Genomic DNA, 24,569 nt, shown 5'->3' with positions numbered 1-24,569 from the left:
CGTGGCGAGTGGAGTATCGCAAGGCTCGGTGCTGGGGCCACAACTATTTACAATAATATATTCATAATTTAGATGATGGGATTAAAAGTAACACTAGCAAATTTGCAGATGACACAAAGCTGGGTGGCAGTGTGAACTGTCAAGAGGATGCTAGGTGGTTGCAGGGTGACTTGGACAGGTGGAGTGAGTGGGCAGATGCATGGCAGATGCAGTATAATGTAGATAAATGTGAGGTTACCCACTTTGGCAGCAAGAACAAGGAGGCAGATTATTATCACAATGGTGTCAGATTGTGGAAAAAGAGAAGTGCAACGTGACCTGGGTGGCCTTGTACACCAGTCACTGAAAGTAAACATGCAGGTACAGCAGGCAGTGAAGAAAGCTAATGGCATGTTGGCGTTCATTGCGAGAAGATTTGAGTATAGGAGTAAAGAGGTCCTTCTGCGGTTGTACAAGGCCCTGGTGAGACCGCATCTGCAGTATTGTGTACAGTTTTGGTCTCCTAATTTGAGGAAGGACATCCTTGCTATTGAGGAAGTGCAGTAGGTTCACATGGTTAATTCCCGGGATGGCAGGACTGTCATATGAGGAAAGATTGCAAAGACTGTGCTTGTATTCACTGGAATTTAGAAGGATGAGAGGATATCTTATAGAAACATATACAATTATAAAAGGACTCGACAAGCTAGATGTAGGAAAAATGTTCCCAATGTTGGGGGAGTGCAGAACCAGAGGCCACAGTCTTATAATAAAGGGGAGGCCATTTAAAACTGAGATGGGAAAAATCGTTTTCACTCAAAGTTGTGAATTCTCTGCCACTGAAGGCAGTAGAGGCCAATTCACTTGATAAACTTAAAAGAGAGTTAGATGGAGCTCTAGGGGCTAGCGGAATCAAGGGATATGGGGAGAAGACAGGCACGGGTTGCTGATTGTGGATGATCAGCCATGATCACAATAAATGGCAGTGCTGGCTCGAAAGGCCAAATGGTCTCCTCATGCACCTATTTTCTATGTTTCTATTTTTTTCGAGATACAGCAAGGAAACAGGCCCTTCGGCCCATCAAGACCGTGCCAACCAGTTTATCCTAAACATTATGGCAATTTTACAATTTTTACCGAAGCCAATTAACCTACAAACCTGTATGTCTTTGGCATGTGGGTGGAAATCGGAGCAACAAGCGAAAACCCATGCGGTCACAGGGAGAACGTACAAACTCCGTACAGACAGCACCCGTAGTCAGGATCACACCCTGGTATCTGGCACTGTAAGGCAACTCCATTACTGTGCCGACCAGCAGTCTGGTAACTCTTTTTCTCTGATTCGCTCATATACAGGGTGGAAAACCAGGATAGATTGCTTACAGAAACACAAACCTCTCATCCACTTGGATCTTAATGAGTAATGTTTCTCTTAAGAGAAAACATTTCACCATATTCCTTTATCAACTTGATTTCTAACACCACAACCCCATTATTAATTCAAACTCAACTCTTATTTGGGCAGAGGGGGTTAAAATCACCTCCCTGCATTATACATGAACCTTTGATAGAACAGAACCAGCAAAGACTGGAGAATTTAATGACAATCTCACCTCTAAGCATCAGCACATGCCCCACAACACTGTAGCCCACATACATCAGTTTGACTTCCACCACCTCTCCCCACCCCCAAATCCATCTCAACCCGTAGCCCTCCATAATTTTGTGCTCTTTGGAAAGGCAAAATAAAATCTTAGATATGATGAAAAGAATGAAGAGGATGTTATTTATTTGGATTTTAAGATGCTGTTTGACAGAGTAACCACCCAACATCACCAAGAGTGTAGGAAGAAGAAGGTTCGAGACCCGAAACGTCATCCATTCCTTAACACCGCCAACAGGAAGGTTAATAAAATCGACTTTCATGGTTTAGAAGAGTTCATAATTTCATAAGTAATAGCAGAATTAGGCTATTCAGCCCATCGTCTACTTTGCCATTCAATCATGGCTAATCTATCTTTCCCTTCATTCTCCTGCCTGCTCCCCACAACCTCTGACATCTGTACTAATCAGTCTCTGCCTTAAAAATATCCATTGACTTGGACTCCACAGCCTTCTGTGGCAAAGATTTGCCACCCTCTGACTAAAGAAATTCCTCCTAATTTCCTTCCTAAACGAAGTCCTATAATTCTGAGAATATGACGTCTGGTCTTGGACTCTCGCACAAGTGGAACCATCCTCCCCACATCCACCCCATCTAAAGTCATTGGTTGTGGGACAGAACAGAACAAGCCATGCAAATGATCTGGTGGGCAGCAGGTAGTAACGCTGCAAGAAGGTCGCTCTGCTACAGGTGATTTTTTTGATGTACGTAAATGATTTCATTCAAATACAATACAATTTCAAAATTTGTCATCGATTCCAAGCTTGGAGATGCGGCAAATGTTGAAGATATATATTGCACATACATAGAAATAAAGTTTAACACATACTATAAAGTGATGTGTTTTGGCAGATGGGTGGAGACTAAATGATATAGATCTACAAAGTTTGCAATTGCAGAGGGATTTGATGGCCATGTGCATAGATCTTTGAAGATAGTGGCACAGTGGTGCAGCTAGTAGAGCCGCTGCCTCATAGCGCCAGAAGCCCAGGTTCCATCCTGACTTCTGGTGTTGTCTGTGTGGAGTTTGCACATTCCCCTTGTGACTACGTGGGTTTCCTCCTGGTGCCCTGGTTTCCTCCCGCAATCCCAAAGTTGTGCAGTTTGTAGGTTAATGGGGCTCTGTAAAATCCCCCCAGTATTAATGGAGTGGATTAGAAAGTGGGCGAACATAATATGAATGGGTGCTCGACACTCAACGTGGACTCAGTGGACCAATGTGTGTTTCCATGCTGTATCTCCAAACTAAATGGAATAGCAGGGCATATGAATGGGTGATTAACAATACTTACAGATTCTTAGGATTCATAAATTGAGGTGTTGAGTTCAAAAGGAACTGAACCTTATAGGCTTGAATCAGCCTGAAGAAGGTACCTACCCAAAAACGACACCTACCCATGGTCTCCAGAGATGCTGCCTGACCCCTTGTGTTACTCCGACACTTTGTGTCTTTTTTTTGTAAACCAGCATCTGTGGTTCCTTTTATCTCCTCATAAGGCACTGTTTAGGCCACAGTTAGAATACTGTATCTAGATCTTTAGGAAGGGTGTCAACATTCAGCAGCTGTGCAGAGGAGATTAGCCAAAATGGACCCAGGGAGGGATGAATGGTGGCTTGGAGATGCTGGGTGTTTCTCTTGGAACAAAGAGTTTGAACAAGATTTGATTGAGATGTGGTATCATAGACTAGCAAAGGTTGTTACCATTAGCTGGTGGAACAAGAACTAGGAGACACAGATCTAAGGTTTTATGCAAGAGATACCAGCTCTTGAAAATCTGACCTCTTTCACCCCTCACTGAAAAAGACGGGAGCAGTTAACAGTTTGCTGGTCTTGAATTGAGAAAAACAATTTCCAAGTATCAGAAATAGTACAAAAGGAAAAGAAAAGTTGATTTAAAGTGTGATTTTATTTAGAATAGTCACAACTACACCAGGTGCCCACATGTTTCAGCATGCAATACTGCTTTTGTAATCACTCCAACCAAACGTGGTATTTTCCCCCAAATTGCCACAACAATTTTTGTCTAAGACATCTTGGAAAGCAGATACTTGACCCTTTTGAAAAAATATCATCAAATTATACAGTTCCCAAATTGAATTTTAAATCGTTCTAAACTTTTAGATTGAAAGCTGCCAAGCTACAGATCAGTGGAAGAAAAATGCATAAGAAATACCATTCACATTAAAAAAAAGCAATCCCTCATTTTTTTTTGTTTAGTTTAGACATAGTATGAAAACATGCCCCTTGGCCCAACAAATCCACGTTGACCAATGATCACTTGTACACTAGTTGTATTCCACACATGTAGGGACAATTTTGCAGAAGCCAATTCACCTACAAACCTGTACGTCTTTGGAATGCGGGAGAAAACCGGAGCACCCGGAGAAAACCCACATGGTCACAGGGAGAATGTACAAACTCCGCACAGACAGCACCCAATGTCAGGATCGGACCCGGGTCTCTAGCTCTGTAAGGCAGCAGCTCTACCGCTGCACCACTGTTCCGCCCCTAATGCATAAAGTCACCACAAACCTGCAGAATAATTTTGTTACGCCAACTCACTTGGAAAATTGTGCAGATTCTTGGTTCTCAAGACACAGTTAAAAGGTTGCAAAGAAGATTGTGCTTCAATATTGTGGCCGAGGGGATATATCAGGAAAGAGTCTGAAGAAGGGTTTTAACTCGAAACGTCACTCATTCCTTCTCTCCATAGATGCTGTCTGTCATGCTGAGATACTCAATGGTGGCATGGTGGCGCAGCGGTAGAGTTGATGCCTTACAGCGCCAGTGACCCGGGTTCGAACCCGACTGCGGGTGCTGTCTGTACGGAGTTTGTATGTTCTCACAGTGACCACGTGGGTTTTCCCCAAGATCTTTGGTTTCCTCCCACACTCCAAGAGGTACAGTTTTTTTTGGTTAATTGGCTTGATATGTGTAAAATTGTTCCTAATGTGTGTAGTGTTGATGTGCGGGGATCGCTGGTCGGTGCCGACTCGGTGGCCAAAGGGCTTGTTTCCACGCTGTATCTCTAATCTAAACTAAACTAAACATCTTGTGTCTATCTAAGTTTTAACAAGCTTGCTCGCCTGCCTCTGCAACTAATAATGTGGAGGGGGTGTTTTAGGAAGGAACTGCAGATACTGGTTTAAGCCAAAGATAACTACAAATGTTGGAGTAACTCAGCAGGATGTGCAGCATCTCTAAATTGAAGGAATGGGTGACGTTCAGTTCGAGACCCCTCTTTAGACTGCTAGGGGGGTTGATCTGATAAGTATTCTGAAAAACACTGAAAGCGATTGTAACATAGATAGAGAAAAAGCTTTCACCAGTGACAGAGTTCAAAACTAGTCATAAATATACAATGGTAAATAAAATGTCCAACTATGAACTCAGGAAAATAAAATCTTTATACAAATAAAGTTCCCATAAACAGTGAGAATTTGCAATTCCAATGAATCATTGTGGCAAATGGCATAAATGCATTCAAATGGATACCAGATAATATAAAAGAAAGGGGAATTGAAAAAATATGGTGAGGCGGATAAAAGCCAACATAGACACACATGAGATACAAAGTGTTGGAGTAACTCAGTGGGTCAGGCGGCATCATTGGAGGAAAAGGACAGGTGATATTTCGGGTCGCAAGCCTTCTTCAAACTGAAAGTAGGGGGTGGGGTTGAGGGAGGGAGAGCTGGAGGAGAGGTTTTTTTCTAGCCTCCAATTCTTCCCCACCCCGTCTACTTTCAGTCTGAAGAAGGGTCACGACCCAAAACGTCACCTATCCAGGGATGCTGCCAGACCCGCTGAGTTACTCCAGCACTTTGTGTCTATCTTTGGTATATCTGCAGTTCTTTGTTTCTACATAGGCAAACATGTTTTGTTTGTTTCCATGTTGTAGTGGTGAAAGAAAGTTAGAAGATGTGACGACTTTAACAAAAACAAAAGGGAAAGATTAGATGCACAAGGTTTGCATCGTCAATTACATTTATATGACACTTTTCCACTCCTTTGTAGAATTCCCTCATTGTTTTATACCTAATTCATCATTTTGGTGCGGCATGGTGGAGCAGCAGTAGAGTTGCTCCCTTACAGCGCTGGAGAACCAGATTCGATCTTGACTATGGGTGCTGTCTGTATGGAGTTTTTACATTCTCCCTGAGACCGTGTGGGCTTTCTCCGGGTATTCAGTTTCCTCCCACACTCCAAGGATGTTTGTAGGTTAATTGGCTTTTGTAAAAAAGTGTAAATTGTCCCTAGTGTGTAGGATAGTGAAAGTTTATGGGGGATCGCTGGTCGATACGAACTCGGTGGGATGAGCGGCCTGTTTCCATGCTGTATCTGTAAAAAAAAACTAAACTAAAAGACTAGTGAGTCATAGTGGAGTTTCACCCAATGCAAAATAATTTGGGTGAAAGGCATTGGTCCCAGAAAAAGGTGAGGGATAGTTAAAAATCAAAAAGCCAAACAGTGCAGGTTTTATTCATTTCCACAGGGTGGGCCGAAGGGCCTGTTTCCACGCTATATCTTTAAACTAAACTAAAGTGTAACAATTGGGCGTAGTGTAGAGGGAGCAGCAGCCAATTGTGTATCTGGTTCAAAGGCATGTCTAAAGGACAGAGACTCTGACTCGTGGACTCTTCCATCATCAGTATGTTTATGCAATAGGGTATTTGTTTGTAATCAAAACCCTTTCGTTTGGAACCATACATCCCAACGTTTGACACGTGGTGTGCGCAAAGGCGCACAACACTCTAGCACAGGACACACGTGGCATCAACGGTAGGTGTTCTGCCTTCAGAGTTCATTTTTTCGCCTAGCAGGTGGGGAATGAACATAGCGTTTATCTGCGTTGGCACTAGCCTCTGCAACTAACATGGACGGAGAGCTCTAGCATTGTTAGAGGTTCAGTCTTTTGGGGAATGCACATTGATGCCTCTGCTTAAATGTAGAGAGCCATTGTTAGAGGTGTCTTTAATTGGAATTCCCCCCCTGACTCCCTGAAGAAATGCTCTCTGTCTTCCTAGACCTAAAACCAATGGTCTAACTGTTTGTGGGTCAAACGGTGGTGGGTGTATGGAACAAGCTGCCAGAGGAGGTAGTTGAGGCTAGGACTATCCCAACGTTTAAGAAACAGTTAGACGGGTTTGGAGAGATATGGACCAAGCGCCGGCAGATGGGATTAGTGTAACTGGGACATGTTGGCCGGGTGGGCAAGTTGGGCCGAAGGGCCTGCTTCCACACTGTATCACTCTATGACTCTCTGTCTCTGTATTTATATCAGTCATATTATACAGTTACTCTGCTCAAATACGATACTGCTTTGCTTATAACAATGTCAAATTCTTATAGAAGGCAGAATGACACATATGTATTACGAAGCAAGTTAAAGATGAAACAGTCTCTATTAAACATCCCGAGCTAGAAGGGAGCGGGCTGGATGAGTGTGTAGGAAGGAGCTGCAGATGCTGGTTTACACCGACGACGGATACAAAATGCATGTGCAACTCAGCGGGTCAGGCAGAAAAGGAAAAGGTGACGTTTCGGGACGAAACCCCTCTTCAGACAGTTAGTCAGGGGAGAGGGAAACTAGAAGTGTGAAAAGCTTCAGAACAAATCAGAGCCGGAACAGATGACCAAGGAAAGGTGGAGTACACAATGGTCCATTGCTGGCTGTAGAAGAGGGGACAACAAAGGAATATATGGCTGCAAACAGTGGAACTGGCAGGACAACGAGGGCCAGGGAGGGGCAGGAAGAGAGGAATGTAAGCGTTACTTGAAATTAGAGAAATCAATATTCATACCGCTGGGTTGTAAGCTGCCCAAGTGGCTGTGCTCCAATGTGGAAAATAGGATACAAGATAAAAATCAATGGATTGTGTAGGAATCAGGTGAAAGTCGGCATTAGTTTTAGCCTCAGTTACACGCCTTTGGGTTGTTTGCAAGCTCTCAGAAGCTGCTGCACAAAACTGGAGTGATCTCAGCGTCTTGTGGAGACTGACATTGTTGGGACGACGTGGCTCCTGCCAAGTCACGTTTACAAACAACGAACATGCAAAGTATATTTCCCTGAAGATAGACACAAAAACCTGAAGTAACTCCGCGGGAAACTCGGACTGAAGATGGGTCGTGACCTGAAACGTCACCTATTCCTTCTCTCCAGAGATGCTAGTGCCTGTCCCGCTGAGTTACTCCAGCATTTTGTGTCTATCTTCAGTGTAAACCAGCATCTCCAGTTCCTTCCCCTTACCCCTCTTCTTCTCCCCTCCCCAATATTTGCACATCCCCCATCCTTTCCACTCGTCGCTTAAATTTCACGTCTCTTGTGTTTTATGACTGTTGGCAGATCAATTTCCCTCCTGGGATAAATAAAGTTGAATCGTATCGTTCCTACAACAGTATATTTCCCTCGTGTTGAAATATGTCATGGTCCGACTTAAAGAAAATGAATAATTTTTCAGTCCGATACCAGTTATATGATTTAAAAAGCAAAAGACAAACGCAAAGGCTTCAGAAGCGGACAGAATGGACATACTTGATGGAGCTCCAACACAACGGACAGTCTCCAACTTTCACAACACACACTGGAGCATATACTCCCCCCCGCACGCATTATAGCGTTAGAGCTACTTAGATTTCCGCTGCTCCCGGTGGCTGTGATAAGCGATTATAAGCGCTGATAGTTAATGCCACGGCGAGCCTAAACAGTTTACTGTCGGTCGGAGTTTTCCAATCAGCCTTACCTCCAACAATAGTCCATCAACTTGCAGCCAGCTATTCAAACTCACGCCATGGGGAGTTGTAGACAAGACTCCTTCACAGCCACTGACTCACAAAACCACACGGCCCGTCAGTGGTGGGAACGCTTTTGTGTCTATTTATGACTGGCAGAGTTTCACCCCCACATAGGTAAACGTCCACATACTTCCACAGTGCGGCACCGACCCGTGCAACAACTCTCGCCCAGTAAAGCGATGACATCGAGCAACTCCACACATCAGTGGTCGGTCGGGGTTAGGCTGCGCTTAATGCGAGAAAGGGGCTCCCATTTTGTGAATGTGTGTGTGTGTGAGTGCGAGTCTGGACCGAAGCAACCGGGAGCTAAAGAAACCCTGTCATGGATAAATGGGATCCGGAGCGTTCCATGATGTGAATAAATTGGAAGCAGCTCAGAGGTTAGGAAGTTAGTGGGCATCAAGCTGTTTGGAGAATGTTTGCTCGGTTAATACTCGGAATTGTCTAATGAAGAGAGATTTGACAGGCCGGGATTATATTTGTAGAAACAAAGAACTGCAGTTGTTGGTTTAAAATAAAAGACACCAAACAAAAGAGCAGTCTGAAGAAGGGTCTCGCCCCCAGAAACTTCTCTCCAGAGATGCTGCCCGACCCTCTGTGTTACTCCAGCATTTTGTGTCTACCAAAAGACAAATTTCTGGAGTAGCTCAGTGCCTCAGGCAGCATCAAAGATACTAGATCTTTGGGCAGCATCTCTGGAGAATATGGATAGGATTAGCCTGATCAGCTGAATCCATAGGTACTAGAGAGCAAGAGATATAGCCTTATATGATCTTTGGTTGAATCAGTCTGAATGTGCTTGGACCTCATACATCACCTATCTACGTTATCCAGAGATGCTGCCTGACCCCCTGAGTTACTTTGTGTATTCTAGGAATGCATTTGCTGGAAACTAGAAGAATCCTGATTAAAACAGCAAATACAAATCTTAAAGGCAACTCCGTGGTGCAGATGGTAGAACTGCTGCCTCACAGCTTCAGAGATCTCGTTTGATCCTGACCTCGGGTGCTGGCTGTGTGGAGTTTACACATCCTCCCTGTGACTGCGTGGGTTACCTCCGGGTGCTCCAGTTTCCTTCCACATGCCCACGATGCAGTGGCGTAGCGTGGGGGGGGGGCCAGAGGGGCGGTTGCCCCGGGCGCTAAATTTTTAGGGACGCAAAAAAATTGTTGGATAAATTTTTTAAATAAAATTAAGAGGCCCGGGGAGCCGTTGGAACGAGAAGGGGTTACCTGGAGCTGTGAGTATAAAAACAGCGCGGGCCAGGCTGCTGCCGCCATCCCAGCTCCGAGGCCAGGCCGACGCTGCGCCGCCCCAGCTCCAAGGCCAGGCCGCCGCTGTCGCTGTCCCCGCTCCGAGTTCTGGTCGCCGCTGCCGCTGCCTCTGCACCAGCTCCGAGGCCGCCAGCTCCGCCATTAGGCCTCGGCGCAGGTAGAGACGGGGGATACGACAAAAGAAGTCGCATCCCCCGAAGGAAGAGACCACAAACGTGTGCCTTCCCCCCCTCCCCTTCCCCCCCCTCCCCCTCCCCCTCCCCCCCCCCCCGCGCAAAACGTTAAACTGCCCCGGGCGCTCAAAACCCACCCTACGCCATTGCCACGACGTGCAGGTTTGTGAGTTAATTGGCCTCTGTAAAATTGTACCTTGTGTGTAGGGAGTGAATGAGAAAGTGAAATAACAGAACTTGTGCGAACGGGTGATCGATGGTCGGCATGAACTCAGTGGGCCAAAGGACTCATTTCCTTGCTGCATCTCGAAACAAAACTGTCAATCTCAAAGAATTTAGAGTCGGGATCACTGTTGAAAAATAAGGGGTCATCCAAGAAGACTGACAGGCTACAAATCTTCGCTCTGGAGAACACGAATCTTTGGAACTATTCTTCAAAGGGAAAGTCGGAATATTTTTTTAATTAGAGAGATTTTTGATAAGCAAGGGGATGAGAGGTTGGCTGTGATATTATTAACAGTGGAGCAGCAAGTATCATAACCCAGCTCCAATTCAAATGTTCATACATTGGACGAATTCTGCTTTATATTGACAATAAAGGTTGAAGGAAACCTCCCAGACGCTTAACCTCTTGAACTACTGATCATCAAGAGTTTAATTGTCATATGTGCCCACAATGGAACAATGAAATTCCTACTTGCAACAGCATAACAGGCCTATGAATGCTAAACTCATAGATAATCCATCATTAACAAAAAAATCTATAAATTAATACCACAATACCAGTAGAATAGAAACCAAACGTCCATAGAAGTTGTTTAAGAAGGAACTGCAGATGCTGAAAAATCGAAGGTAGATAAAAATGCTGGAGAAACTCAGCGGGTGAGGCAGCATCTATGGAGCGAAGGAAATAGGCAATATTTCGGGCCAAAACCCTTCTGCTGAAGAAGGGTTTCAGCCCGAAATGTTGCCTATTCCTAGATGCTGCCTCACCCGCTGAGTTTCTCCAGCATTTATGTCTACTTTCCATGGAAGTTCATAGTTGATGTTAGTGTAGTGACCTGATGGGTTTTGGGATGAAGCTATTCCTGAACCTGGCAGTCAACATTTTCAGACTCCTATGAATAAATTAATGAATGCTTTATTGTCACATGTGGCAAGTCTGGGTGAAATTCTTTGCTTGCATACACACTCAAGGTAAATAGATGCCACATAAAGGGCGCTGACAGAACTACAAAGTATCCCGCGCAAGGTCCTCCTTTGTCATCGTCCCCCTCCCTCCTCATGGCGGTCTCCCCACGCTGGGTCCTCCTTTATTCCTGGCAACCCGCCCTCCAGTTCCCACGTGACCCCTCCTCAACCGTCAGCACCCTCATCGACCGCCGTACTGCCAACCGTGGGTCGACCCGCAAGGCTCCACCGACCCGCAAGGCTCTGCCGCCCGACTTCTCCGCGACCTCCTGGGAGGCATCTGCCGTGGTGGCCTCCTTCTTTGTAGGCAGGGTGGTGTGGGTCCTTTTTGAGGCAACACCTCCTATAGATCTCTTCGATGGTGGGGAGATCAGTATCTATGATGGACCAGGTGGTGTCTGCCACTTTTTATAACTTTCTTCGTTCCCGGGCGTTCGTGTTGCCAAACTAGGCCATGATGCAACCAGCCAATGTGTTCTCTACTGCACACCTGTAAAAGTTCAAGAGAGCATTTGTCAACATACCAAATCTGCTGTTGGAGAGGTGGTGACGAGCTTTCTTTATGATTACATCAAGGCAAGTGGAGTCCAGCATAGGTCGTCAGATATATGTCAGGTATTGGACGTGCTTATCTAAGAGTTGCTGGCTTCTGTTGGAACGTTACCGACAGTAATCTCCCCTGGCCCCAGATGCCTCACTAGAATTATCAATGTTTATTGACCTTGTTCAACAATTGAATTGGAATCCACAATTGGCAGCAGTTACAAACTGGTCAGGTGGAAAATTTGTGTTGTTTATACCAAGAATGAATGCACAGATGTCTACAGACCAGATCACACAGCATTACATTGGTCAATGTCTACTTAATTTAGGCTCAACAAAAAAAAAGATAAATAGACATCTTACTGTGATATAGATGGATTCTAAAATGTTCTTTTTGAGTCCACTTTGTTGTGGCATCCAGTAGTCAGTTAAGTCCATTAGCATCCAATGTGCCTAAATACTGTTTGTGTGAATTTGATAACGTAAGTTGGGGGCGGCATGGTGGTACAGCGGTAGAGTTGCTGCCTTACAGCACCAAAGACCTGGCTTTGATCCTGACTATGGGTGCTTGTCTGTACGGAGTTCGCATGGTCTCCCCGTGACCTGCGGGACCTTTCTCCAGGAGCTCTGGATTCCTTCCACACTCCAAAGACGTACAAGTTTGTAGGTTAATTGGCTTGGTATCATTGTGAATTGTCCCTAGTCTGTGTAGGATAGTGTTAATGTGCGGGGATCGCTAGTCGGCAAGGATTTGCCAAAGGGCCTGTTTCCTGCTGTCTCTCTCAACTAAACAAAAACTAAAGTCAACAATCATCAGGCTATTGAACATTATGAACATCAACTGCCTTGATTGAACTTGGGATCATTGTTTTTTGTCTTGCAATATATTGTTTTTTTTATATATTGATTACTTCTTTTTGTTGTTTATTATGGTGTGTACTGCGTTTACATAAGAATTTAATTGTTCTGATTTGAAACGGATGACAATAAAACACTCTGGACTTAAGCCATTTGTAGAGAAAAACTCCTTCACAGTGTTCATAATTCCCATCTATCTTCCCGTTCTTCCGGCTTCCAGCCTCAAATAGTGAATAACCTGGATAGAGTGAATGTGGAGAGGATGTTTCCCCTATGAATCTTGGACCAGAGGTCATAGCCTCAAAATAAAAGGACAGACCTTTCGAAAGGAGATGAGGAGGAATTTCTTTAGTCAGAGGGTGGAGAATGTGTGGAATTCATTGCCACAGAAGACTGTGGAGGCCAAGGCAATTAATATTTTTAAAGTGGAGATTGATAGGTTCTTGATTAGTATGGGTGTCAAGGGTTATGGGGAGAAGGCAGGAGAATGGAGCTGAGAGGGAAGTTGATCAGCCATGATTGAATGGCAGAGTAGACTCAATGGGCAGAAGGCACTTCCAGCAGCAAGACTGAGGAGATTCTAGTTGAAGTTGAAGATGTACAATCTCTGGAATGCAGAGGGGAAAATAAATGTATTATTCACAAACAGGTGAACCGTGCATGCATTTGGGAATGGGAAGAGAAGATGACACAATGCAAAATGTTGTCAACACATCTCTTCTTGTCATGGAGCTATAGAGTCACACAATGCAGCCACAGGACTCTTGAGCCAACATGTCCATGCAAACCTAGATGTCATCTAAGCGAGTCACTTTCGCCACATTTTGCCCACATCCCTCTAAAGCTTTCCTATCCATGTACCTGTCCAAATGTCTATTAAATGTGTTGATGTACCTGCCTCCATCACCTCCACTGGCAGCTTGTTCCATGTACCAACCACCCTCTGTGTGTAAAGGTTGCCCTTCAAGTTCCTATTAAATCTTTCCCATCTCACGTTAAAGCTATGTCCTCATGCTTTAGACTCCAATCCCCTAGGTAAAAGATTGCATTCACCCTATCTATTCCCCTCATGATTTTATACACATCCATAAAATCATCTCTCAGCCTCCTGCAATCCAAGGGGATTTGTTATTCCAGATATGTTCTAAGCATACAGATATAGTCAAGCCATGAAGCCAAGCACTGTAGTGAACATACTTGTATAGCCGTGAACCTGGACAGAGACACTGATGCACAAAACCCATCCACCACAAAATCACATATTAAACATGTCTCTTTGCAATTAGAATAGCCTTCTTTCTCTCTGCCGTAAACAATATTATATACTGCACTACTTTAAACACTTCTTGAACAGTTTATTGGGATGTGGTGACTTAATGGGATGGGCGGTGTAATGAGTTGAGTCGTACACACGTCAAGATACAACACATATTTATTAGTCCACTTACAGCATTTTCCCTCTTTTCCCCTCTTCCGTCGGACAAATGTTATGGAAGTGTGAAAACGCACACCTGCAGATTCAGAGGGTTTCTTCCCAGCTGTTCTCAGGCATATGAATCATCCTACCACAACTAGAGAGCAGTCCTGACCTACTATCTACCTCATTGGTGACCCTTGGACTAACTTTGATCGGACTTTATGGGTGTTACCTTGCACAAAACATTATTCCCGTATCATGTATCTTACACTGTGCTTGGCTTGATTGTAACATTCGAGATAACTCCCAATTAATTTAGTTTGCTGTTTTTTTAAAGTATGTTTGGTCAAATTTGTGAGAGATATTCCATCACTATAAATCCATCAACGTGTGGAATTGCAATAAGTTATTCTGGATCCTCAGTTCCTCATGTGTCATGGTTGATGATAAATCTTATTCTCAGCACAGGGTGACACTGTATGTTTTGGGCGGCACAGTGGCACAGCTGGTAGAGCTGTTGTCTCATAGCACCAGAGACGCTGGTTCGATCCTGACCTCGGGTGCTACCTGTGTGGAGTTTGTACGTTCTCTTTGTGACCGCATGGGCTTTCTCCAGGTGCTCCGGTTTCCTTCCACATCCCAAAGACGTGTGGGTTCGTAGGTTAATTGGCCTCTGTAAATTGCCCTAAGAGTGTACAGAGTGGATGAGCAAGTGGGATAGACAATAGACAATAGACGCAGGAGTAGGCCATTCGGCCCTTCGAGCCAGCACCGCCGCCATTCAATGTGATCATGGCTGATCATCCCCTCCAGTTTAAATTCCATTTGGAATATTTTGGAGGACCAAGAAACCAAGAACCAAGCACCCCGTTCCTGCCTTCTCCCCATATCCCCTGACTCCGCTATTTTTAGAGCCCTATCTAGCTCTCTCTTGAAAGTATCCCGAGAATTCTGAGGCAGAGAATTCCACAGACTCACCACTCTCTGTAAGAAAAAGTGTTTCCTCGTCTCCGTTCAAATATGTATATTGTATGTAGGGATATAGTATGAATGGGTGATCTAGTGTATAGCCTTTTGTTTGTTATCTAACCTGTAATTCCATTATAATTTTATTGAATCCCATGTCATGTTGGATACCTTTTATAACTGGAGAAACTCAGCGGGTGCAGCAGCATCTATGGAGCAAAGGAAAAAGGCAACGTTTCGGACCAAAACCCTTCTTCAGATCTTCTTCAGGTTTCGGCCCGAAACGTTGCCTTTTTCCTTCGCTCCATAGATGCTGCTGCACCTGCTGAGTGTCTCCAGCTTTTTTGTGTACCTTCGATTTTCCAGCATCTGCAGTTCCTTCTTAAATACCTTATATAACTGTTGCTTTTGTTGATCATCTTCATATCTTTCATCCAGCAGACATTGCTCCGTACACACTTACACTCCCATTTCTCGGAAAGAAACACCATTCAATAATTGTACTTTTCATTGATTGAAAGATACCATGGAAACAGGTCCTTCAGCTCACCAAGTCCATGCCGACCATCGATCACCCATTCACACTAGTTACATGTTATGCCACGCAAGGGGAAATTTGCAGAGACCAATCAACCTACGAACCCGCACGTCTTTGGGATGTGCAAGTAAACTGGAGCACCCAGCAAAACCCACGCATTGCAAACTCCACTCAGACAGAACTTGAGGCCAGGGTTCAACCCGGTTCTCTGATGCTTTGAGGTAGCGACTCTACCATCTGCGCTGCTGTGCCACTTATTTAGTTTAGTTTAGCTTTGAGCCACAGTGCGGCCACAGCGCGGAAACAGGCCCTTCGGCCCAACTGGTCCGCGACGACCAGCAATCCCCGCATAATAATGCTATCCTACACACACCAGGGACAATTTTTACATTTACCAAGCAAATTCACCTACATACCTGGACGTCTTTGGAGTGCGGGAGGAAACCGAAGTTCTCGGAGAAACTCCACGCAGCTCACGGGGAGAATGTTCAAACTCCGTACAGACAGCACCCGTAGTCTGGATCGAACCCGGGTCTCCAGGCAACAACTCTACCGCTGCGCCACCGTGCCACCCTAAATTCAAGCAGATCATTCCAAATGGAAATCGATTGAATGGAAAAGCGGAGAGTCTCTTGGCAGGGCTATGCTGTGAGTAATTCTGTACAAAATGTCGACACTATCTATCATTAGGCCTCATAATAGTCTTTAGTGTAGTGCAAAGCAATTTATAAATTTCCATCGCACACAAAGTACTTCCTAAATTGTTAGCATATGCTTGACTTTGTTGCCAGTACTCTACAGAAATAAGGGTTTAATAAATACACATTTTCTTTGCATTCTTGTGACCCGCCTCTAACTTTGTACGAAGCTGGATCTGATAAAAAGTGGAAAAGCAGGAAAGAGCAAGGTCAGCCAATGAAGATGAAACAGCGGCACATTTGGATAGCAGTAACAGGATCGGTCCGAGTCAGCATGGTTTAACAAAGGGGGAATCGTACTTGACTAATCTTCTGGAATTTTTTGAGGATGTAACTAGGAAAATGGACAAGGGAGAACCAGTGGATGTCGTGTACCTGGACTTTCAGAAAGCCCTTGATAAGGTCACACATAGGAGAGTAGTGGGCAAAATTAGAGTGCATGGTATTGGGGGTAGGGTGCTGACATGGATAGAAAATTGGTTGGCAGACAGGAAACAAAGAGTAGGGATTAGCAGGCCCCTTTCGGAATGGCAGGCAGTGACTAATGGGGTACTGCAAGGCTCCGTGCTGGGACCTCAGCTGTTTACAATATACATTCATGATTTAGATGAAGGGATACAAATTTGCAGATGACACAAAGCTGGGTGGCAGTGTAAACTGTGAGGAGGATGCAGGGAGACTTGGACAGGTTGGATGAGTGGGCAGAGGCATGGCAGATGCAGTTTAATGTGGATAAATGTGAGGTTATCCACTTTGGTGGCAAAACAGGAAGGCAGATTATTATCTGAATGGTATCTAGTTTGTAAAAGGGGAAGTACAACAAGATCAGGGGGTCCTTGTTCATCAGTCACTGAAAGTAAGCATGCAGGTGCAGCAGGCAGTGAAGAAAGCTAATGGCATGTTGACCTTTGTAACAAGAGAAGTTGAGTACAGGAGCAAAGTCCTTCTGCAGTTGTACAGGGTTCTCGTGAGACCACCACTGGTGTATTGTGTGCAGTTTTGGTCTCCAAATCTGAGGAAGGACATTCTTGCTAATGAGGGAGCGTAGGTTCACGAGGTTAATTCCAGGGATGGTGGGACTTTCATATGTTGATAGAATGGAGCGACTGGGTTTGTATACACTGGAATTGAGAAGGTGAGAAGGGATCTTATTGAAGCATATAAGATTATTAAGGGATTGGACACGCTGGAGGCAGGAAACATGTTCCCAATGTTGGGAGAGTCCAGAACCAGGGGCCACAGTTTAAGAATAAGGGGTAGGCCATTTAGAACGGTGATGAGGAAAAAAGGTTTTCACCCTGAGAGTTGTGAATCTGTGGAATTCTCTGCCTCAGAAGGCAGTGGAGGCCAATTCTCTGGATGCTTTCATGAGAGAGTTAGATAGAGCTCCTTAAAGGGAGAGTTAGATAGAGCTCTTAAAGCCGACTCAAGGGATATGGGGAGAAGGCAGGAACAGAGTACAGATTGTGGATGAGCAGCCATGATCACAGTGAATGGCTGTGTTGGCTCGAAGGGGCGAATGGCCTACTCCTGCACCTATTATCTATTGTCCATTGTCAATCCTTATTGTTTGGAACAAAGGTTTGGTCTGAAGTGGGGCATACCACAGTGCAATTAACTCCTCACTTTTCCTCTCTGCCTCTCCTCAGTAGCTCAGTTTGTTTGAAAAATACAGCATTTAAAACAGGCCTTCCAGCCTGCCGAGTCCACGACGACCATCGATCACCCGTTCACACTCGTTCGATGTTATCCCACTTTCTCAACCACTCCATGCACATTAGGGGCAATTAACAGAGGCCACAAACTTACAAACCCTCAAGCCTTTGGGGTGTGGGAGGAAACCGGAGCATCCGGAAGAAACTCACCCGATCACAGGGAGAATGTGCAAAATCCACACACAGCACCTGAGGTCAGGATCGAATTAAGGTCTCCGGCGTTGGGGGGCAGCAGTTCCACCAGCTGCGTTACAGTGTCACCCCTACTAAAGTACAAGTTCTACTTTGTCTTGAACATGTTTCTGTAGTAGTGCATTTCTCATTTTCCATTTCAGTTCCAAAATTGGCCAGAACATGCCTCAGAATGAAAAGTGTCTTGAAGCTGCTGGGTCTTTGAACACAAAATGCTGGGTTTCAATCTGTTCCAACCCACATTCTTTTCCGAGACTCACTGGAAACAAGAACTCTTAATACAGAGATGTAAGTAAAGGAAAATGCACATTAGATGAGAATAGTTGGGGAGGAGAAGAATAAAACCAGGACTGGAGCAACTCGTTCGGTAAATAAATCAGAACCGCACTCAGTGTATATAATCAAATATGTGCACGCTGATGACTTTTAAACAAACTGGTGGCCCCTCGCTTGCAAGAGCAATGGGTGCTCCAGTGATTATTTAACTCCTATCTTCACAAACACACACTGCTGGAGGCACTCAGTGGACTAGGCAATGTTTAGTGACTGAAAATGGACTGAACCTTCCTTCCTCAGAAGATGTCAGCAAATGCAGTCTCTTGTTTCAGTCTGTCTCTCAGATCCCTGTAAGAAAATTCTGACCTCTGAAAACCACCAAATTTGTCTGAGGTAGACACAAGGAACTGCAGATGCTGGTTTACAGAAAAAAAGGTACTGAGTACTGGAGTAACTCAGCAGGTCAGGCAGCATCTCTGGAGAACGCCGATAAAAACACTTCCCCAATATAAACTTTATTCAGAATAAAAAATATATACAAAACAAAAACAATGTCAAAACTCTTCCGATATTCTCAGTGTCTCGACATTCATTAGTGTTACCTTTGGTAGTGTTTGCAAACTATCCTCATGCCAAACACCCTTGCCATCCATGTAGCCCCCCTGGGGTGATATCCCATCCCACCGGATGTCCAGCAGCGGAAGGACCCTAGACTGTGGTTCTCCCCCACAGAGCCTTGGCGTTGGCTGCACCGAGCTTCAGTGTGTCCCTCAGCACGTACTCCTGCCGTCTGCAGCGGGCCAGTTGGCAACATTCCCCGATGGACATCTTGCTTTGCTGGGAGGTCAACAAGTCTCTGCTGGGAGGTCAACAAAGAACGTCTTTCACCGAGTTCATGATCTTCCAGCAGCAACTGGTGTCCGCCTTCGAAAGTGTCCCTGGGAACAGTCCTTTGTTACGGAGAGCTGTTTGGGATAAACCGTGATAAGAACCCTTGCATCGTTCTCCAGATTGTCTTTGCAAATGCATGTGCCCTCCATAATGTTTGGGACTAAGACCCATCATTTATTTATTTGCCTCTGTACTCCACAATTTGAGATTTGTAATAGAGAAAATCACATGTGGTTAAAGTGCACATTGTCAGATTTTATTTAACGCCATTTTTATACATTTTGGATTCACCATGTAGAAATTACAACTGTGTTTATACATAGTCCCCCCATTTCAGGGCACCATAATGTTTGGGACACATGGCTTCACAAGCGTTTGGAATTGCTCATGTGTTTTTAATTGCCTCCTTAATGCAGGTATCAGAGAGCTCACAGCACCTTGTCTTTCCTCCAGTCTTTCCATCACCTTTAGAAATGTTATAGCTGTCTATCAACATGAGGACCAAAGTTGTGCCAATGAAAGTCAAAGAAGCCGTTATGAGACTGAGAAACAAGAATAAAACTGTTAGAGACATCAGTCAAACCTTAGGCTTACTAAAATCAACTGTTTGGATCATTAAGAAGAAAGAGAGCACTGGTTAGCTTACTAATCGCAAAGGGACTGGCAGGCCAAGGAAGACCTCCACAGCTGATGACAGAACAGAAACACTCTTCAGGAGTCAGGTGTGGATTTGTCAATGACCACTGTCCACAGAGGTCTTAATGAACAGAAATACAGAGGCTACACTGCAAGATGCAAACCACTAGTTAGCCGCAAAAATAGGATAGCCAGGTTGCAGTTTACCAAGATGTACTTAAAAGAGCAACCACACTTCTGGAAAAAGGTCTTGTGGACAGATGAGATAAAGATTAACTTATATCATAGTGATGGCAAGAGCAAAGTATGGAAGAGAGAAGGAACTGCCCAAGATCCAAAGCATACCACCTCATCTGTGATGCATGGTGGTGGGATGTTATGGCCTGGGCATGTATGGCTGCTGAAGGTACTGGCATGAATTCTGAAGTGCATAGACACATCCAATCTGCTCAATTTCAAACTAACGCCTCAAAACTCATTGGCCGGCGGTTTGTTCTACAGCAAGACAATGATCCCAAACATACTGCAAAAGCAACAAATTAGTTTTTCAAGCTAAAAAATGGTCAAGTGGCCAAGTCAATCACCTGATCTGAACCCAATTGAGCATGCCTTTAAATGCTGAAGAAAAAACTGTAGGGACTAGTCCCCAAAACAAGCATAAGCTAAAGATGGCTGCAATACAAGCCTGGCAGAGTATCACCAGAGAAGACACCCAGCAGCTGGTGATGTCCACAAATCGCAGATTTCAAGCAGTCATTGTATGCAAAGGATATGAAACAAAATGCTAAACATAACTACTTTCATTTACATGACATTGCTGTGTCCCAAACATTATGGTGCCCTGAAATGGGGTGACTATGTATAAACACTGCTGTGATTTCTACGCGATGAAACCAAAATGGCCTTTATTAAAATCTGACAATGTGCACTTTAACCGCATGCAATTTTTTTCTATTACAATTCTCAAATTGTGGAGTACAGAGGCAAATAAATAAATGATGGGTCTTTGTCCCAAACATTATGGAGAACACTGTTAGTGTAGGTGTAGACCATTCAGCCCTTTAAGCCAGCATCGTCATTCAATATGATCAAGAATCAGTACCCCATTCCTGCTTCTCCCCATATCCCTTGATTCCCAACAGCTATATCTAACTCTTGAATACATCCAGTGAATTGGCCTCTACTGCCTTCAGTGTCAGAAAATTCCACAAGTTCACAATTCTCTAGCTGAAAAGGTTTTTCCTCATCTCTGTCCTAAATGGCCTACCCCTTATTCTTAAACTGTGACCCCTGGTTCTGGACTCCCCCAACATGGGGAATATTTTTCCTGCATCTAGCCTGTCCAATCCCTTAAGAATCTTGTATGGTTTTTTTTATAAGATATCCTCTCATCCATCTTAATTCCAGTGGCTATAAGCCCAGTCAATCAATTATTTCATCATATGTCAGTCCCGCCATCCCGGGAATTAACCTGGTGAACCTGCGCTGCACTCCTTCAATAGCAAGAATGTCCTTCCTCAAATTAGGGTTGGGACCCTTCTACAGACTGAATGTCGGAGGGAGGAGAAAGTGAGAAGAGAAGTAGGAGTAGGACAAAGCCTGGCAAGTGATAGGTGGATACGGGTGAGGGGGGTGAGATTGGCAGATGTTTGGACAAAGGCCAGATATCAAAAGATAAAAGGATGTGAGATAAGGAGATGGAAGGCAAAAAAATGTAAAGCCGGAGGAAGGGGTATAAATGGAAGGAGACAGGGGGCAAGGAGCAAGAGGGTTGGGATTATGGAAGGAGAAAGTGCGCATCTCGGTGGGACATAGAGAAGAGGGGGGTGGGGGTAAAAGGGGTTGGAGGGTGTGTTTGTTGGTTAGTTAGAATTTATTATTCATACTATTGGGTTGTACATTACCCATGCAGAATTGATCTGAAGAGCAGCACTAAATGTTGGGGCCTTCCTCAAAGTTTACCGTAAATAATATCATAAGGACATATTATTTGTGTGAAGATATGTGGCTTGAGGGCTGACATCACTTCCTTTGCTCTAAATCCCTTTGCCTCTGGAATTCTCAGGTGAATTCAGATAAGAAGATGCTAATGCAAATAAATTAATTTATTATTTTCAAGAAATTTGTATTATCTTGAGCAGAAAAAAAAGACACATGTTTGCAGAAAGAGTGGAAAATGTAATATTTTAATCTTAAATTAACGTTAAATAACTTTCTATACTAATATGTGTTGGAATAAACAGCAGATGCTGGTTTAAACCGAATATAGACAGACACTGGAGTAACTCAGGGGGTCAGGCAACATCTCTGGAGATAAGGAATAGGTGACGTTTCGGTTTGAGACCATAAAAAAGTTCAGGTTTTCGTCAAAGATCACTTCTGTTACAGTTGCCCAAGACTTTGATGAAGACACATTTGGAAGACTGTGTTCAGTTTTGGTCACCTTGCTTTAGGAAGGACGTCATAAAGCGGGAAAGACACAGCTTTTTGTGTCTATCTTAGGTGAATGCATAGATTCTTTTACCCAAGTAGAGGAATCAAAAATCAAAGGACATGGGTTTAAGGTGAGAGGGGCAAGATTTAATATGAACCTGAGGGGCAACTGACAGTGGGGCATATGGAACGAGCTGCCAGTGGAGATAGTTGAGGCAGGTACTATAACAGCGCTTAAAAGACACATGGACAGGGGCATGGATAGGAAAGGTTAGAGGGATATGGGTCAAACACAGGCAAAAATGACTATCTTAGATGGGGCATCCTGGTCGGCATGGATGAGTTGGGTCAAAGGGCTGTTTCCATGCTGTATGATACTATGACACTCTGACTCTATGTCCATTGACTGGTCAGAGTCTGGACCGAAACGGATTGTATCTGGATTAGGCCTTGACATAGGCTCAAAAGTAAGATTGCAAGCACAAGCATTTTGGCTGATCTCGTAATTCTGTAAATAATAACTCTTTATCAATGGGAGAACATAATTTTTTCCAATACAGTCTGCTCCTGTGCTGTGATGAACAACATGGGTGAGAACATACAGCACAGAAACAGGTCCTTCAGCTCAATGCTCTCAGGCACTCTTTACTTTAGACTTTAGACCTTAGAGATACAGCGCGGAAACAGGCCCTTCGGCCCACTGAGTCCATACTGACCAGCGATCCCTGCATACACTAGCACTATCCTACACACTAGGGACAATTTACAACTTACAATTTAACTGATGACAATTTATCTACAAACCTGTACATCGTTGGAGGGTGAGATAAAACCGGAGCAGTTGGAGAAAACTCATGTGAGCACAGGGAGAATGTGCAAATTCAGTACAGACAGCACCCGTAGTCAGGATTGAACCTGGGTCTCTTGCGCTGTAATGGCAGCATCTCTACCGCTGCGCCACTGTGCCAACACTCATTTACACTGATCCTATATCAGTCCATCCTTCCATCATCTGCCCTGCGATTCTGTCAATTACCTACTCTGCAGGGACCATTGCTGATTAACCTGCAAACCGGCATGTCTTTAGGATGCGGGTAAACAGGGGGATACCCCATTGTCGCAGGGTGAATGTGTAAACCCCCCCTCAGCACCAGAGGTATGGACGGAACATGAGGAATTGGACATGTAAAGCAGCAACTCGATGCTTCAATGAACATTCACGGCAGCGTTTAGCCTTTTATTTACAACTGTAGCTTCTCAACTTTCTCAATCTGAAAACATGGTTTAAAAGAAAAACTGAATAAAAATATTTTAATTCCATTTCAAAAGAATATAAGAGTTATTTCACGTAATTTCAACACTGATATTGTTGTGCTGTGACACATTGTATGGATCATACGTTATTTATCTTCTTTAGATTATAAATTGTACATCTCTGCATAAAGAACTGGCACACAGATTGTGTTCAGACCTGTAGGGTAGAATGAGCTCAGTGCTCTTGATGCAATTGTCATATGTTCTTGCTTTTTAGCAGAAGCTGATGAGAAATGAATAGTTATTATTCAAAACTTATGTCATGGCTGGCTTTTATTTTCTGTGACTATACCACACACGATTAACGTCTCAAATTCTATTCGGAATGCTACCTAGGAAGGAACTGCAGATGCTGGTTTAAATTGAAAATAGACACAAAATGCTGGAGAAACTCAGCGGGACAGGCAGCATCTCTGAAGAGAAGGAATGGGTGACAATTCGGGTCGAGGCCCCTCTTCAGACTGATGTCCGGGGAGTGGGCGGTACAGAGATAAAATGTAGTCGGAGACAGTAAGAGTGGTCAGAGAATGGGAAGGGGGAGGGGATGGAGAGAGAGGGAAAGCAAGGGCAATTTGAAGTTAGAGAAGTCAATGTTGGGATGTAAGCTACCCAAGCGAAATATGAGGTGTTGTTCCTTCAATTTGCACTGGGCCTTACTCTGACAATGGAGGAAGCCCAGGACAGAAAGGTCAGAGTGGGAATGGGAGGGGGAGTTAAAGTGTTGAGCAACTGGGAGATCAGGTGGCTTTAGGTGGACTGAGCGGAGGTGTTCAGCGTAACAATCGCCGAGCCTGCGCTTGGTCTCACCGATATACAGGAGTCCACATCTGGAACAGCGGGTACAGTAAATGAGGTTGGAGGAGGTGCAAGTGAACCTCTGCCTCACCGGGAAAGACTGTTGGGGTCCTTGGACGCAGTCGAGGGGGGAGGTAAAGGGACACGTGTTGCCTGTCTCGCTGAGGATTATGTGCTGTATGCAACGGCTGGTGGGGTGAAAAGTGAGGACAAGGGGACTCTGT

General features: G+C 44.4%; 1 protein-coding gene and 1 long non-coding RNA gene across 4 annotated transcripts in view; both read right to left on the bottom strand.

Moving 5' to 3' along the window:
* LOC129710381 (gap junction gamma-1 protein-like) overlaps window positions 1-9,520 on the bottom strand; it is a 164,582-nt gene extending 155,062 nt beyond the window's left edge. The window contains exons 1-2 of one of the 2 annotated variants that reach the window (XR_008725673.1): window positions 8,384-9,520; window positions 3,468-5,981 (exon numbers count right to left, since the gene is read on the bottom strand). The gene's annotated coding sequence lies outside the window, so the exon portion shown is untranslated. Of the gene's footprint in view, window positions 1-3,467; window positions 5,982-8,383 lie in introns of those variants that run through there. The other variant, XM_055657338.1, reaches the window with a different exon arrangement.
* A 1,520-nt stretch (window positions 9,521-11,040) lies between these two features.
* LOC129710379 (uncharacterized) lies at window positions 11,041-18,755 on the bottom strand. Of its 2 annotated transcripts, none has more exons than XR_008725671.1 (3): window positions 17,959-18,755; window positions 15,812-15,968; window positions 11,041-11,563 (listed from the first exon to the last, which is right to left on the bottom strand). It is a non-coding gene; the product is annotated as an uncharacterized LOC129710379 (long non-coding RNA). The 2 variants fall into 2 exon arrangements; XR_008725672.1 differs by lacking the exon at window positions 11,041-11,563 and adding an exon at window positions 12,574-14,576.
* Window positions 18,756-24,569: the final 5,814 nt, after the last annotated feature.

This window comes from Leucoraja erinacea, chromosome 27 (assembly GCF_028641065.1).
Source record: "Leucoraja erinacea ecotype New England chromosome 27, Leri_hhj_1, whole genome shotgun sequence".
Classification (NCBI taxonomy): domain Eukaryota; kingdom Metazoa; phylum Chordata; class Chondrichthyes; order Rajiformes; family Rajidae; genus Leucoraja; species Leucoraja erinaceus.
Note: the sequence above shows the minus strand (reverse complement) of the source record. Positions and strands in the feature narration are given on the sequence as shown.